We start from the raw sequence: 12,936 nt of genomic DNA, 5'->3' as shown, positions 1-12,936 counted from the left end.
ATGAAATATTCTGATAAGAACTCATTGAACAAATTACTCAGCACGCGCTCTATATGTTTAAACCTTCCACTTACCACTGAGTAAATAGAATATGTGATATAGCTGACCTATACCTAAAAACTGACCTTAGACTTACTCATTTAAATCCTTAAATGTTTTAAGTAAAACTAAGTCAGTAGCTCAACCCTTACAGGGGAGTTTGCTAACGTATATTAGGTCAACTATCATGGGGGAGCTCATACTGAGTTCCTTGCTGAATAGTTTTGCCAACATCAAAATGGGGGAGTTTGTTGAAACACCTTTCCACATAATTTTGATTTGACAAAATTGTTTAAGTATAATATATATACATATTCTAAACACACTAAGTTTAAATGCTTTGATTTAATTCTACTAATGTGTTTGTTCAATGTTGAGTTAAAATATTATAAGACATAAGAATCGAAAGGCCCAAGCCCATTACGGAAGCCAAGGCCCAAGTCAAACAAATCAGTACACTCGGCCCGCGTATGTCAAGACGTTGTCGTTTTTGTTCAAAACGCAACTCAGCAATCGGAAGGATCTAGAAGACCTTCGGGAACAACTTCAAGATGAAGCTGCTGAGTAGTCTCGACAAAGCGTACAAGATAGCAGCTGGCAAAGGAAAACTTCGAGACAAAGTGTTTCCTCTTTTAGCAAAGTTCAGACGACACAGTATGCTGTGCAGTTGACTTTACCATAAAAGGAGAGACCATCTGCTGAGCTGGCCGAGGACAGAAGATACACGATTGTGATTGGCCGAGAGCTCTGTACAAGTCAGGATGACAACGACACATAGCCGTTTCCCTCCAATGGTTATTTCGAAATTCGAAATGATCGACGACCCAGACGTCTCTATAAATAGTGCCATCACAAGCTTCACAAAACACAGAACTTGATCAAACAGTTACGCTGAACGAATCTCTACAAGTTCTGCAAGCAAGAAGCAAAGCAAATTCTTACACTACATTTCTCATATCTGTGTAAAAGTCTAGAGTGATTGTAAATCGTCTAAAGTGTCTTAGCACATCTTTGTATTAGGACAAAACACTTATCATTTCTAGAGATAGAAAGGAGAGGCTGAGTACTCGGTTTTAAGTACTCAGCGGAGAGATTAGGATTGAGTAGAGGTATAGAGGAAGGTACTCTTGTCATACTCAATTGCTGATATTGTAAAAGGTTTGAGGCTCTACCTTTAAAGAGCTCAGTAGAGTATTTGAAATCTCGGAACGTGTTCCGGGGACAGGACGTAGGCTTAGAAGAAGCCGATCCTGGATAAATCTGCTGAGTGAAGTATTTCTTACCTTAACTCCTTATTTATATTGCTTGCTTTAAATAATCAAAACTGACCAAGTAAAGAGGTCAAGTTGAGTTGTGCGCGTTGAACGTCTGAGCTCAGGAATAGACTCTAAGTGCTATCTCCTGACTCAAGCTAAGAAACTGACCTAGTCACCTGTTGACTAAGCCAGTATCTTACTGTTTACTCAGCGCCGCTGTTCAAACCTTTTTCTTTAGAAAAAGAAGTCTGCCTAAATTACAAAAAAGTTTAAATAGTTCCTAACCCCCCCTTGGAACTATACTTGCAACTAAACAAGGGACCAACAAGTGGTATCAGAGCATAAAAGCTCACTTTAAAAGGTCTAACAACCTTGAGCTGATCCCTACTATGGGCGAAAACAGCACTCGATTTCTCCCTGGAAACCAAACAACTCAAATACTGCCTGAGGGGCTGTCCATTACTAGGCCTCCCCTATTCTTTGGGTCAAACTATACCTTCTGGAAGAATAGGATGAAGAACTTCATTCAGGCTACAAACATGAGTGCCTGGCTATCTATAGTCCAAGGCCCGTTTGTACCTGTCGAGGTTGTGGCTGGCCAAACAGTTGTAAAAGCTGAGGCCAAATGGACAGAGGATGATCTTAAGAAGCTCCAAAACCATGCTTCGGCTATCAATATGCTTCATTGTGCGCTCGATGCTGCAGAATATAATAAAATCTCAGGTTGTGAGTCGGCACAAGAGATCTGGAGAAAGCTGGAAGTCACCTACGAGGGAACAGATAAAGTGAAAGAATCCAAGGTGAATCAGTAGATGAGACTGTACGAGCTGTTCGAGATGAACAATGATGAGGGCATTTCAGACATGAACGCAAGGTTCACCAACATCATAAATGAGCTCAAGAGACTTGGGAAAATCTTCACTGAGGAAGAACAAGTCAAAAAGATACTCAGGAGTCTTCCGAAGGACTGGCAAGCAAAGAAGACAGCAGTTGAGGAAGCTCAGGATTTAACCACCTACAAATATGAGATATCCATGAAAAACTTTGAGGTGAAGGAAAAATCTGATGACAAGAAGCAGAAGTCACTTGTCATGAAAGCTGACTCCACTGACGGGAGTTCAACTGATGATGAGGAGATGGCTATGTTCACAAGGAAGATGAAAAGGCTGTTCAGGAAGAACGACAAATATTCTAAAAAGCCTTACAAAAAGTTTGATAAGTATAAGGCTGACTCAAGCGACAGCAAATACAGAAAGGACAGCTCAAAGCCTATTACATGCTTTGAGTGCCATCAAACTGGCCATATTAAGTCAAACTGCCCCACGCTGAGGAAAGATAAGAAGAGTGGGAAGAAGGCAATGGTGGCTACTTAGAGTGACAGTGATGAATCTTCATCAACAGAAACTGAGGCCACCGAGTCAGCAAAGATATGCTTTATGGCTGATGAACTTGCTGAGCCATGCGTCTCTGAGCATGCTGACCCATCCATCGCATCAGATGATGAAGAGCAATCAAATGAGGTAATTTATCTTCCCCAGCTCAGAAACGATATGGTTAATGCCCTGAGTGATCTCTATACACTTGTTAAGAAGTGTAACAAGAAAGTAAGAGCACTCAGCAGGCGCTGTGACGAAGTGGAAGAGGTCAAACTGAGTGACCTCAGATTCCTTCTTCAGGACAATTCGACTCTGCATGATAACATGAAGATCATGCATGAGTATGTCTCTGAAGTCCAGTCAGTTTCAAAGAAACTGAGGAAGGACGTCACAACCATCCAGAACCAACTAAAGGTTCCAAATAAAAATAACATTCCTCTGAGAACTCAGTACCAAGGTACTCGGCAGAGATGGAATCCCTAGCGAAAAGTCCAGTGTGACTTTTGTGGGAAGTTAGGACACACCACTAAGGTGTGCTGGCACGCTCAGCACTGGGGTGCTGACAAGTCAGTAAAAAATCCTAAACAGAAGGTCAGTTGTGACTTCTGTGGAAAGAGTGGCCATGCTGTCCATGTATGTCGCCATAAAATAAAATATGATGCTATACCTATTGCACCTAACAAGTCAGGACCCAAAAAGAATTGGGTACCTAAAAGTAACTAGTTACAATGCAGGTAAGCCTGAGATGTGCCGAGAAGTCAAAGATGTGGTATATTGACAGCGCATGCTTTAGGCATATGACGGGTGATGAAACTCAGTTCATCACGTTTGAACGTAAACGAGGAGGGAGCGTAAGTTTTGGAGACAACAAGAAGGGTAAGATAGTAGGCTCAGGAACCATCGGAGGTAATCCTACTATTGAATCTGTCTCCCTAGTTAGCGGACTCAAATATAACTTACTCAGCGTAGCTCAGCTATGTGACAATGGGAGAAAAGTTATATTTGATGCTACTGGATGTAAAATATACGAGGGTAAAACAAATGAGTTAATTTTAACTGCCCCTCGGATAGATAATGTCTTTATGCTAGACTTAGAGAAAAAGTTTTCAAAAACTGTGTGCTTAGTAACAAAGGAAGAAAATTCCTGGCTATGGCACAGGAGACTTGGTCATGTAAGCATGGACCTCCTGGCCAAACTAGCAAGAAAGCAATTGGTTGAGGGACTGCCTGAACTTAAATTTCAAAAAGATCAATTATGCCACGCTTGCCAAGCTGGAAAACAAACCAAACAATCTTTTCACAGTAAAAATATTGTCTCAACTAAACGTCCGTTAGAGTTACTACACTTGGATCTCTTTGGTCCAGTCCAGCCACTGAGTCTGGGTGGAAGAAGATTTTCCTTGGTCATTGTAGATGACTTCTCTCGGTATACGTGGGTCATCTTGCTGACCAGCAAGGATGAGACTTTTGAGACCTTTTCAAATTTGGTTAGAAAAATTGAAAATGAAAAAGACCTAAAATTAGCTCATATCCGTAGTGATAACGGTGGAGAGTTCAAAAACCAAAAGTTTGTTGAATTCTGTGAAGCCAGCGGCATTGACCATAATTTTTCTGCTCCTAGAACACCTCAGCAAAATGGGGTTGTAGAAAGGAAGAACAGAACTCTGGTTGAAATAGCCAGGACAATGCTGGATGAGCATAGGCTTCCAAAGTATTTTTGGGGAGAGGCTGTTAACACATCATGCTACATTCTTAGTAGGGCTCTAGTTAGACCTATACTCAAGAAAACCCCCTATGAACTTTGGAAAGGACGAAAGCCCAATATTGGATACTTTCGTGCCTTTGGCTGTAGATGTTTTATTTTAAATACCAAAGATAGCTTAGCAAAGTTTGATTCAAAAGCTGATGAGGCTATCTTTTTGGGCTACTCAACAAACAGCAAAGCATACAGAGTTTTTAATAAGCGAACTCAAGTTTTAAAAGAGTCAATACATGTAGAGTTCGATGAAACTGACCCTGCAGGTAGATGAAACTCAGTAACCATCGCTGACCCAGAACCAGCTACTGAGTCATTCACGAAAAGGCTGACCAAGAGTAAGAGTGAACCTAAGATTACTTTTACTGACCCATCTACTTCTGCAGAGATTGTTGAAACAGGAACAACACAAGACATAAATCTACCCAAAGAAATAAGGATTCCAAGAGGGCACTCCGAAAGTGCAATCCTTGATTCTGCTGGGAATACCCTGATGACGAGGAATCAACTCAGGAAGTACCTCAGCAATGTTGCTTTCGTCTCAGTACAAGAACCGAAGAATTTCGCTGAAGCTGAGTACGATGAATTCTGGATGAACGTAATGCAAGAGGAGCTCGATCAATTTCGAAGAAATGATGTATGGGAGTTAGTGCCTCATCCAAAGAGTCAAAAGACCATCGGAACAAGATGGGCCTTCAGGAATAAGATGGACGAACAAGGAAACGTAGTCAGGAACAAAGCAAGGCTTGTAGCTCAGGGCTACAGTCAGTAAGAAGGTATAGACTATGGTGAGACCTTTGCCCTAGTGGCAAGGCTAGAGGCAATTAGAATATTATGTGCATATGCATCTTACATGAATTTTAAATTATTCCAAATGGATGTCAAAAGTGCATTTCTTAATGGAGTTATAAATGAGGAGGTTTATGTAAATCAACCTCCAGGTTTTGAGGACCCTAAGTTCCCAAACCATGTTTACAAACTCAAAAAGGCTCTGTACGGCCTCAAGCAAGCACCACGTGCTTGGTATGAGAGACTGACCAGTTTCCTGCTGACTAGAAATTACGTCAGGGGTAAAGCTGATACAACCTTATTCATTAAGAAAAAGGGTAAAGATACCATGCTGGCCCAAATTTATGTTGATGATATAATATTTGGTGCAACTAACGAATCAATGTGCAATGAGTTTAGCAAACAAATGCAGACTGAGTTTGAAATGTCTATGATGGGAGAACTCAACTTCTTCCTCGGTCTTCAAATTAAACAAGGAAAGAATGGCATCTTCATCAGTCAAGCCAAATATGCCAAGGAGATCTTAAAGAAATATGACTTGGAAAATTGCAAGCCAATATCCACTCCTATGGGCACTGACACTGTCCTCTGCGCTGATGAGAATGGTAAGTCAGTAGACAGCAAGTTATATCGAGGTATGATAGGCTCTCTACTTTACTTAACAGCCAGTAGACCGGACATTCAGTTTTCAGTATGCTACTGTGCTAGATATCAATCTAACCCTAAGGAATCTCATTACATTGCTGTAAAAAGAATCCTTAGATATTTGCAAAGCTCAGTGAACGCAGGTTTGTGGTATCCAAATACTCATGATTTTACACTCATCGGATACACTGACGCTGACTATGGACGAGATAAGCTGGAACGAAAAAGCACCTCTGGAGGATGCCACTTCTTAGGAAGCTGTCTTGTATCCTGGTTCAGCAAAAAGCAGGCGTCAGTAGCCTTGTCCACCACTGAAGCTGAGTACATTGCTGCTGGTCATTGTGTTGCTAAAGTCCTATGGATCAAGCAACAACTTGAAGATTATGGTGTTCAAACGAAGACAATTGAAGTCAAATGTGACAACAAAAATGCAATTGATCTTTCCAAGAACCCAATTCAACACAGCAGAATGAAGCATGTCAGCATCAGACATCACTTTATTAGAGACCATGTACTCAAGGGTGAGATCAAGCTGACCTTTGTCCCAACGGACGAACAGCTTGCAGATATCTTCACGAAGCCACTCGCCCGTGAGCAGTTCAGCATACTAAGAGAAGCAATTGGTATGTTTAATCCTCTTCAGTAAATTCTTGTGCTAAATGAATATGAATGATGAGTGAATTACATGCTGAATGATTTATTGTTTGCTGAGTAACTCATCAAAACTGACTGAATATACAATACTGAGTAAACTTGCACGCTGAGTAAATTAGTTTAGAACTTGAACTTAAAATCATCCTTAAATACTGCACTGACCACTCAGAATATCAAACGCTTGACATTCTAAATACTGAGTGATTAATCCGTTAGCATAAATGCAAAGCACGCGTATAGCCTAGGATGACGTATTCGCCGTAATGTGTCATAAATGCCAGGATCATTGTCGGTACATGATCCCAAGGCAAAACTGACACATGGATTCGATTAAGATCCACACCGTTCATTCCGTCTATAAATTATGGGAAATTCCCCATCTTTTATTCTTTACGCTTAATCATTCTAAGGAAAAGAATACTCTCTCTCTTAAATCCTTCTAAAACCTTTCCCATCTTCGAACTATGACTAAGATTTCCTACAATGTCTCCGGTGCCGGCCACCAAAAGTCCAGCTCCGATGAACCTTCACGAAACCCTTCCACACCGAGCAAGGGTAAAACTGGCCAAACTTCTGGCCAAGGGAAAGCTGTTAAGATTAGGACCTATTCCAAGGTCTTCGAAAATGTCCGCGAATGGAAGGTTGAGCCCTCCAGATGGGTCTCTGAGCATTTCGTACAACATGAACAACCATTTGCCGAATGGATTTCCAAGAACGAATGGACTGGGTTGTTCTCAGTTCGGGATGAAACCTATCCTGACTTAGTGAGGGAATTCTACCACAACCTCAAAGTAGCCAGTGATACCACCGACTATCTCTGCACTGAGGTAAAAGGGAAAACCATCTTCATCAACCCCCTCTACATAGGAAATCTCCTCCAACTGAAAACTGAGGGAGCAAGGCTGAGGAAGTCAGGAGATCAGGACAAGACTGATTACGTCCATTCCTTCTGCAAACCTAAGGGTTACTCAGGAGAGGTCTCAGCATCTTCAATGGGTCAGCACCAGAAGATGGCTCACTACCTGTTGAGCTATTTTATTTACCCAAAGATCAACTGCACTACATCAGCAACAAACTTTGAACAGTGCTTCATATGGCACATGCTGACGTACACCCCCATTAACATACCGGTCTTCTTAGTTGCTGGGTTCCTACGCAGCACGGGTACGCTGAGGCTTGGGTCACTCATAACTCGAATTCTTCTTGACCACAAGATTGATCTCGAAGGCGAGGAATCCTTCAAAGGAACTAAGATAACAGCTGCCTCGCTGAGGGCACTGAAATTTGGGCAGCCCTTGAAGAAAGGAAAAGCTGCTGCTGCTGCTACTGGCCAAGCTGGCCAAACTGAGGAAACTGTTGCTGAGCCTAAGAAAGGGAGAAGAACTAAGGCTCCAGCTTCTCGCAAGAGAAAATCTACTGAGTCACCAAATGTTGAGTCTCCTGCAAAGAGGCAGAGGTCAGCTGAAAAGAGAACCAGGCAAGATGAGCCTGGAACTGAGGAAGCTGCTGAGCTACCTCAGAAGAAGCAAAAGACTTCAACACTGGCACCTCTGGACGTTATACCGATCGACTTTATTGTACCGGGTGATTCTCATTTCACTCAATGCCAAGGTACTGATGCTACGGAAACTGAGGTCCAGTTAGATGACCACTTCATCTCCCAAGTTGAGGAAGAACTTGACGGAGATAGTTCTGAGGAGGAAGAGGAAGAAGAAGAAACCAGCGGTCAGGATGGCACTGAGGATTCAGAAGAAACTGCCAGCGCTGAGGATGCTAACACTGGGTTAGCTGGTGGAAATGTGCAAACTGACACCGAGTTAGCTGCTGGAGTTGAGCAAGTTGAGCAAGCTGACCAGACCCATACTGAGCAAAAGGAACCTTCTCCTACTCACTCAGAAGAACCTGCTCATCATACCACTCCACCACGTAGAAGGTGAAAGCGGGTTAAGGCCAGTGAGGTGATGGTCAGTGAACTTCCTGTGCAATCACCATCTATTCCTGAACTTGTCCTCTCTAAGACAACAAAGGACCCTTCTACTGTTCAACTAAAGTTTTCAAACGGCCATCAACTTCCTCTACTACAACGCCGTTGGAAAAACAAGCCTCTGTTTCTTCTCAACAGGAACATGCCGACCATAACACTTCAACCACTTCAACAAGTCAGGTTGAACCAACCACTGTCCATGCTGTCTCCTCAAGCATGGTGCTGACTTCCCATCTTTCTGCTGTCAGCACAGACAGTGTTCGGGTTATGTCTTCCATCAACAACCTCTCTGTTGATCAATCAACAATTCCTTCAACTCAAGTGCAGATTAAGCCAACTCATCCAGTCACTGACCAGGGTACTCCTTTCACTCCACTTTCTTTTGGTCATACTGATGTATATCGGGATGCCACTGAGTCCGGCAAAAAGCTCATTGACTCAGTGCAAGCACTCATCCACGATCTTCAACATTCCGCTTTGCCTGCTGCTGGATCTTCAATTCCTGAGACAACTCAGCTCTCCCAGGTCACTCTACTTCTCAACGAAGTCAAGGGACTCAAGGATCTGCTGAATGTCGTCTTGTCATTCCAAGCCCAGCAAGCTAAGCAGGATTCACTTGCCAAGTTGGCAGAGATACAGCTGTCAACAATTCAACATCTGAACTCTCTCCATCAGCAAGTTCAGAAGTTGTCTGTTGTGAACACTGACTACGCCACTTCCTCAGAACTCAAGATGCTTTTTGCTCAGCTTCATACTGAGCAACTTAAGACAAATGAGCAAATGGTGTCCTATAGTCAGTGCTCAGTCGAGCAAATCGGTGAGGCCATCAGGCTACTTAACCTCAACAAACAAGAGATGGATACTGACGCGTTGAAGCAGAATGAGTTGCTATCTCTCGCACAGCAATCCTTCAATCACATCTGTCATAATAATATCCAGCGTCATCATTATGACTCAACTCTCTTGAAAACTTTCCACCAAGTCTTTGCTGGCCTCTCTGAAGCTCTCATCTGGCAAGCCAAAGCTCAAGATTTCAGTGTAAATATGCTCAGTGCTGCTGATCTTCGCGTACCAGTCGAAGTATCAGCTGATGGAGTTGCCATCTTTGATGGCGTAAATGAAAGTGCTGACAAACTAAAAGAGCTTTCCCAAGAACTTTCTCGTGCTGTCTTAACCGATGCGTTCAAGCTCCCTGAAGTTGACAAAACGGGGGAGAAAGCGCAAGCTGCTAGAGCTCAGCATGAGCAACGTCAGTACGAGAGAAGTCAGTCACAGGGCAAGAGAAAGAAATAGATAGGCTAGGTCTTAACATTTGTAATCTATGTGCTATGTTTATTTCTTTTGTTGTGTAACTGCTGACTTCTATCAATATATCATACTTACTTTTCTTATTCAAATCATGAGTTATGATATATGCTTTTAAGTACTGAGTCATTATGTATCTTCAATTAAATCAGCTATGTTTAAAACTTGTAATATTGACTAAATGATATGCTGATAACATGTTTGACATGAACCTATATACTTATGAAATATTCTGATAAGAACTCATTGAACAAATTACTCAGCACGCGCTCTATATGTTTAAACCTTCCACTTACCACTGAGTAAATAGAATATGTGATATAGCTGACCTATACCTAAAAACTGACCTTAGACTTACTCATTTAAATCCTTAAATGTTTTAAGTAAAACTAAGTCAGTAGCTCAACCCTTACAGGGGAGTTTGCTAACGTATATTAGGTCAACTATCATGGGGGAGCTCATACTGAGTTCCTTGCTGAATAGTTTTGCCAACATCAAAATGGGGGAGTTTGTTGAAACACCTTTCCACATAATTTTGATTTGACAAAATTGTTTAAGTATAATATATATACATATTCTAAACACACTAAGTTTAAATGCTTTGATTTAATTCTACTAATGTGTTTGTTCAATGTTGAGTTAAAATATTATAAGACATAAGAATCGAAAGGCCCAAGCCCATTACGGAAGCCAAGGCCCAAGTCAAACAACTCAGTACACTCGGCCCGCGTATGTCAAGACGTTGCCGTTTTTGTTCAAAACGCAACTCAGCAATCGGAAGGATCTAGAAGACCTTCGGGAACAACTTCAAGATGAAGCTGCTGAGTAGTCTCGACAAAGCGTACAAGACAGCAGCTGGCAAAGGAAAACTTCCAGACAAAGTGTTTCCTCTTTTAGCAAAGTTCAGACGACACAGTATACTGTCCAGTTGACTTTACCATAAAAGGAGAGACCATCTGCTGAGCTGACCGAGGACAGAAGATACACGATTGTGATTGGCCGAGAGCTCTGTACAAGTCAGGATGACAACGACACATAGCCGTTTCCCTCCAATGGTTATTTCGAAATTCGAAATGACCGACGACCCAGACGTCTCTATAAATAGTGCCATCACAAGCTTCACAAAACACAGAACTTGATCAAACAGTTACGCTGACCGAATCTCTACAAGTTCTGCAAGCAAGAAGCAAAGCAAATTCTTACACTACATTTCTCATATCTGTGTAAAAGTCTAGAGTGATTGTAAATCGTCTAAAGTGTCTTAGCACATCTTTGTATTAGGACAAAACACTTATCATTTCTAGAGATAGAAAGGAGAGGCTGAGTACTCGGTTTTAAGTACTCAGCGGAGAGATTAGGATTGAGTAGAGGTATAGAGGAAGGTACTCTTGTCATACTCAATTGCTGATATTGTAAAAGGTTTGAGGCTCTACCTTTAAAGAGCTCAGTAGAGTATTTGAAATCTCGAAACGTGTTCCGGGGACAGGACGTAGGCTTAGAAGAAGCCGAACCTGGATAAATCTGCTGAGTGAAGTATTTCTTACCTTAACTCCTTATTTATATTGCTTGCTTTAAATAATCAAAACTGACCAAGTAAAGAGGTCAAGTTGAGTTGTGCGCGTTGAACGTCTGAGCTCAGGAATAGACTCTAAGTGCTATCTCATGACTCAAGCTAAGACACTGACCTAGTCACCTGTTGACTAAGCCAGTATCTTACTGTTTACTCAGCGCCGCTGTTCAAACCTTTTTCTTTAGAAAAAGAAGTCTGCCTAAATTACAAAAAAGTTTAAATAGTTCCTAACCCCCCCTTGGAACTATACTTGCAACTAAATAAGGGACCAACATCAACCTCCCAGCGGTTTTATTCAGGAACATAGAGAGCAGGGGCTTGGCATGCCCCCATATCAACAGCAGAACCAAGGGCCAATGCAACCTACTAAGGAATCTGACGAGGTGATTACTGTTAGTCCCTTGTAAGGTTGCAAATATAGTTCCAAGGGGGGGGGGGTTAGGAACTATTTTACCTTTTTTTAAGATAAGTTGGGCAGATTTCTTTTCTTCAAGAAAAGTTTATCTAACAGCGGTGCTTACCACTCAGCAAGACACTGGCTTAGTCAACTAGTGACTAGGACAGCTTCGTTGCTTAGGTCAGGAAATAGCACTTAGAGTCTATTCCTGAACCTTCTCGTTGGTAGCGCACAACTCAGCTTGACCTCTTTTACTTGGTCAGTTTTAGTTTGTTTTAAGCAAGCAATATGAATAAGGAGTTAAGGTTTAGAAATACTTCACTCAGCAGATTTATCCAGGTTCGGCTTCTTCTAAGCCTACGTCCTGTCCCCGGAACACCTCCGAGATTTCAAATCCTCTACTGAGCTCTTTAAAGGTAGAGCCTCAAACCTTTTACAATATCAGCAATTGAGTATGACAAGAGTACCTTCCTCTATACTTCTACTCAATCCTAATCTCTCCGCTGAGTACTTAAAACCGAGTACCCAGCCTCTCCTTTCTACTTCTAGAAATGATAAAGATTTTGTCCTAAACAACAATTTCTAGAACACCTTAGAAGATTGAAAAACAATCACTCTAGACTTTTACACAAATGAATAGACTTTGTAGTGTAAGAACTTTGCTTTGCTTTTGATGGAGAACTTTTGTATACGTTTGGTCAGCGTAGCGGCTCTTGCTCAAAGTTCTCTACAGAATGTGGATTCTGAATGGACTATTTATAGAGTGCTGTGAGAGCTTCTGGTTATTTCGAATTTCGAAATAACCGTTGGAGACAAACGGCTACAGGTCGCTTTCACTGAGTCTGCCAGCAGTTCTCGTTAGCCAATCAGATTCCAGCGTCTTCTGTTCTTCGGTCAGTGAGTCAGTATGTTCCACCATTTTGGGTAATGTCAACCAGACAACTTGTTGTGTCTTCTGACCTTTACCTAATGAGGAAATACTTTGTCTGGAAGCTGTCTTATGGTCAGTAGCTGTCCTGCACGTTTTGTCGAGACAGCTCAGCAGCTTCATACCGAAGTTGTCTACGTGGATCTTCTCGATCCTTCTTTACTCAGCATGCGTTTCATCACTTTAACGGCGACATTTTGGAGATACGCGGGCTGAGTGATCTTTGGCTTGTTTGAC

This window comes from Euphorbia lathyris, chromosome 5, assembly GCF_963576675.1.
Source record: "Euphorbia lathyris chromosome 5, ddEupLath1.1, whole genome shotgun sequence".
Classification (NCBI taxonomy): Eukaryota; Viridiplantae; Streptophyta; class Magnoliopsida; order Malpighiales; family Euphorbiaceae; genus Euphorbia; species Euphorbia lathyris.
The sequence above is the reverse complement of the archived record's forward strand: the minus strand, read 5'-3'. Positions refer to the sequence as shown.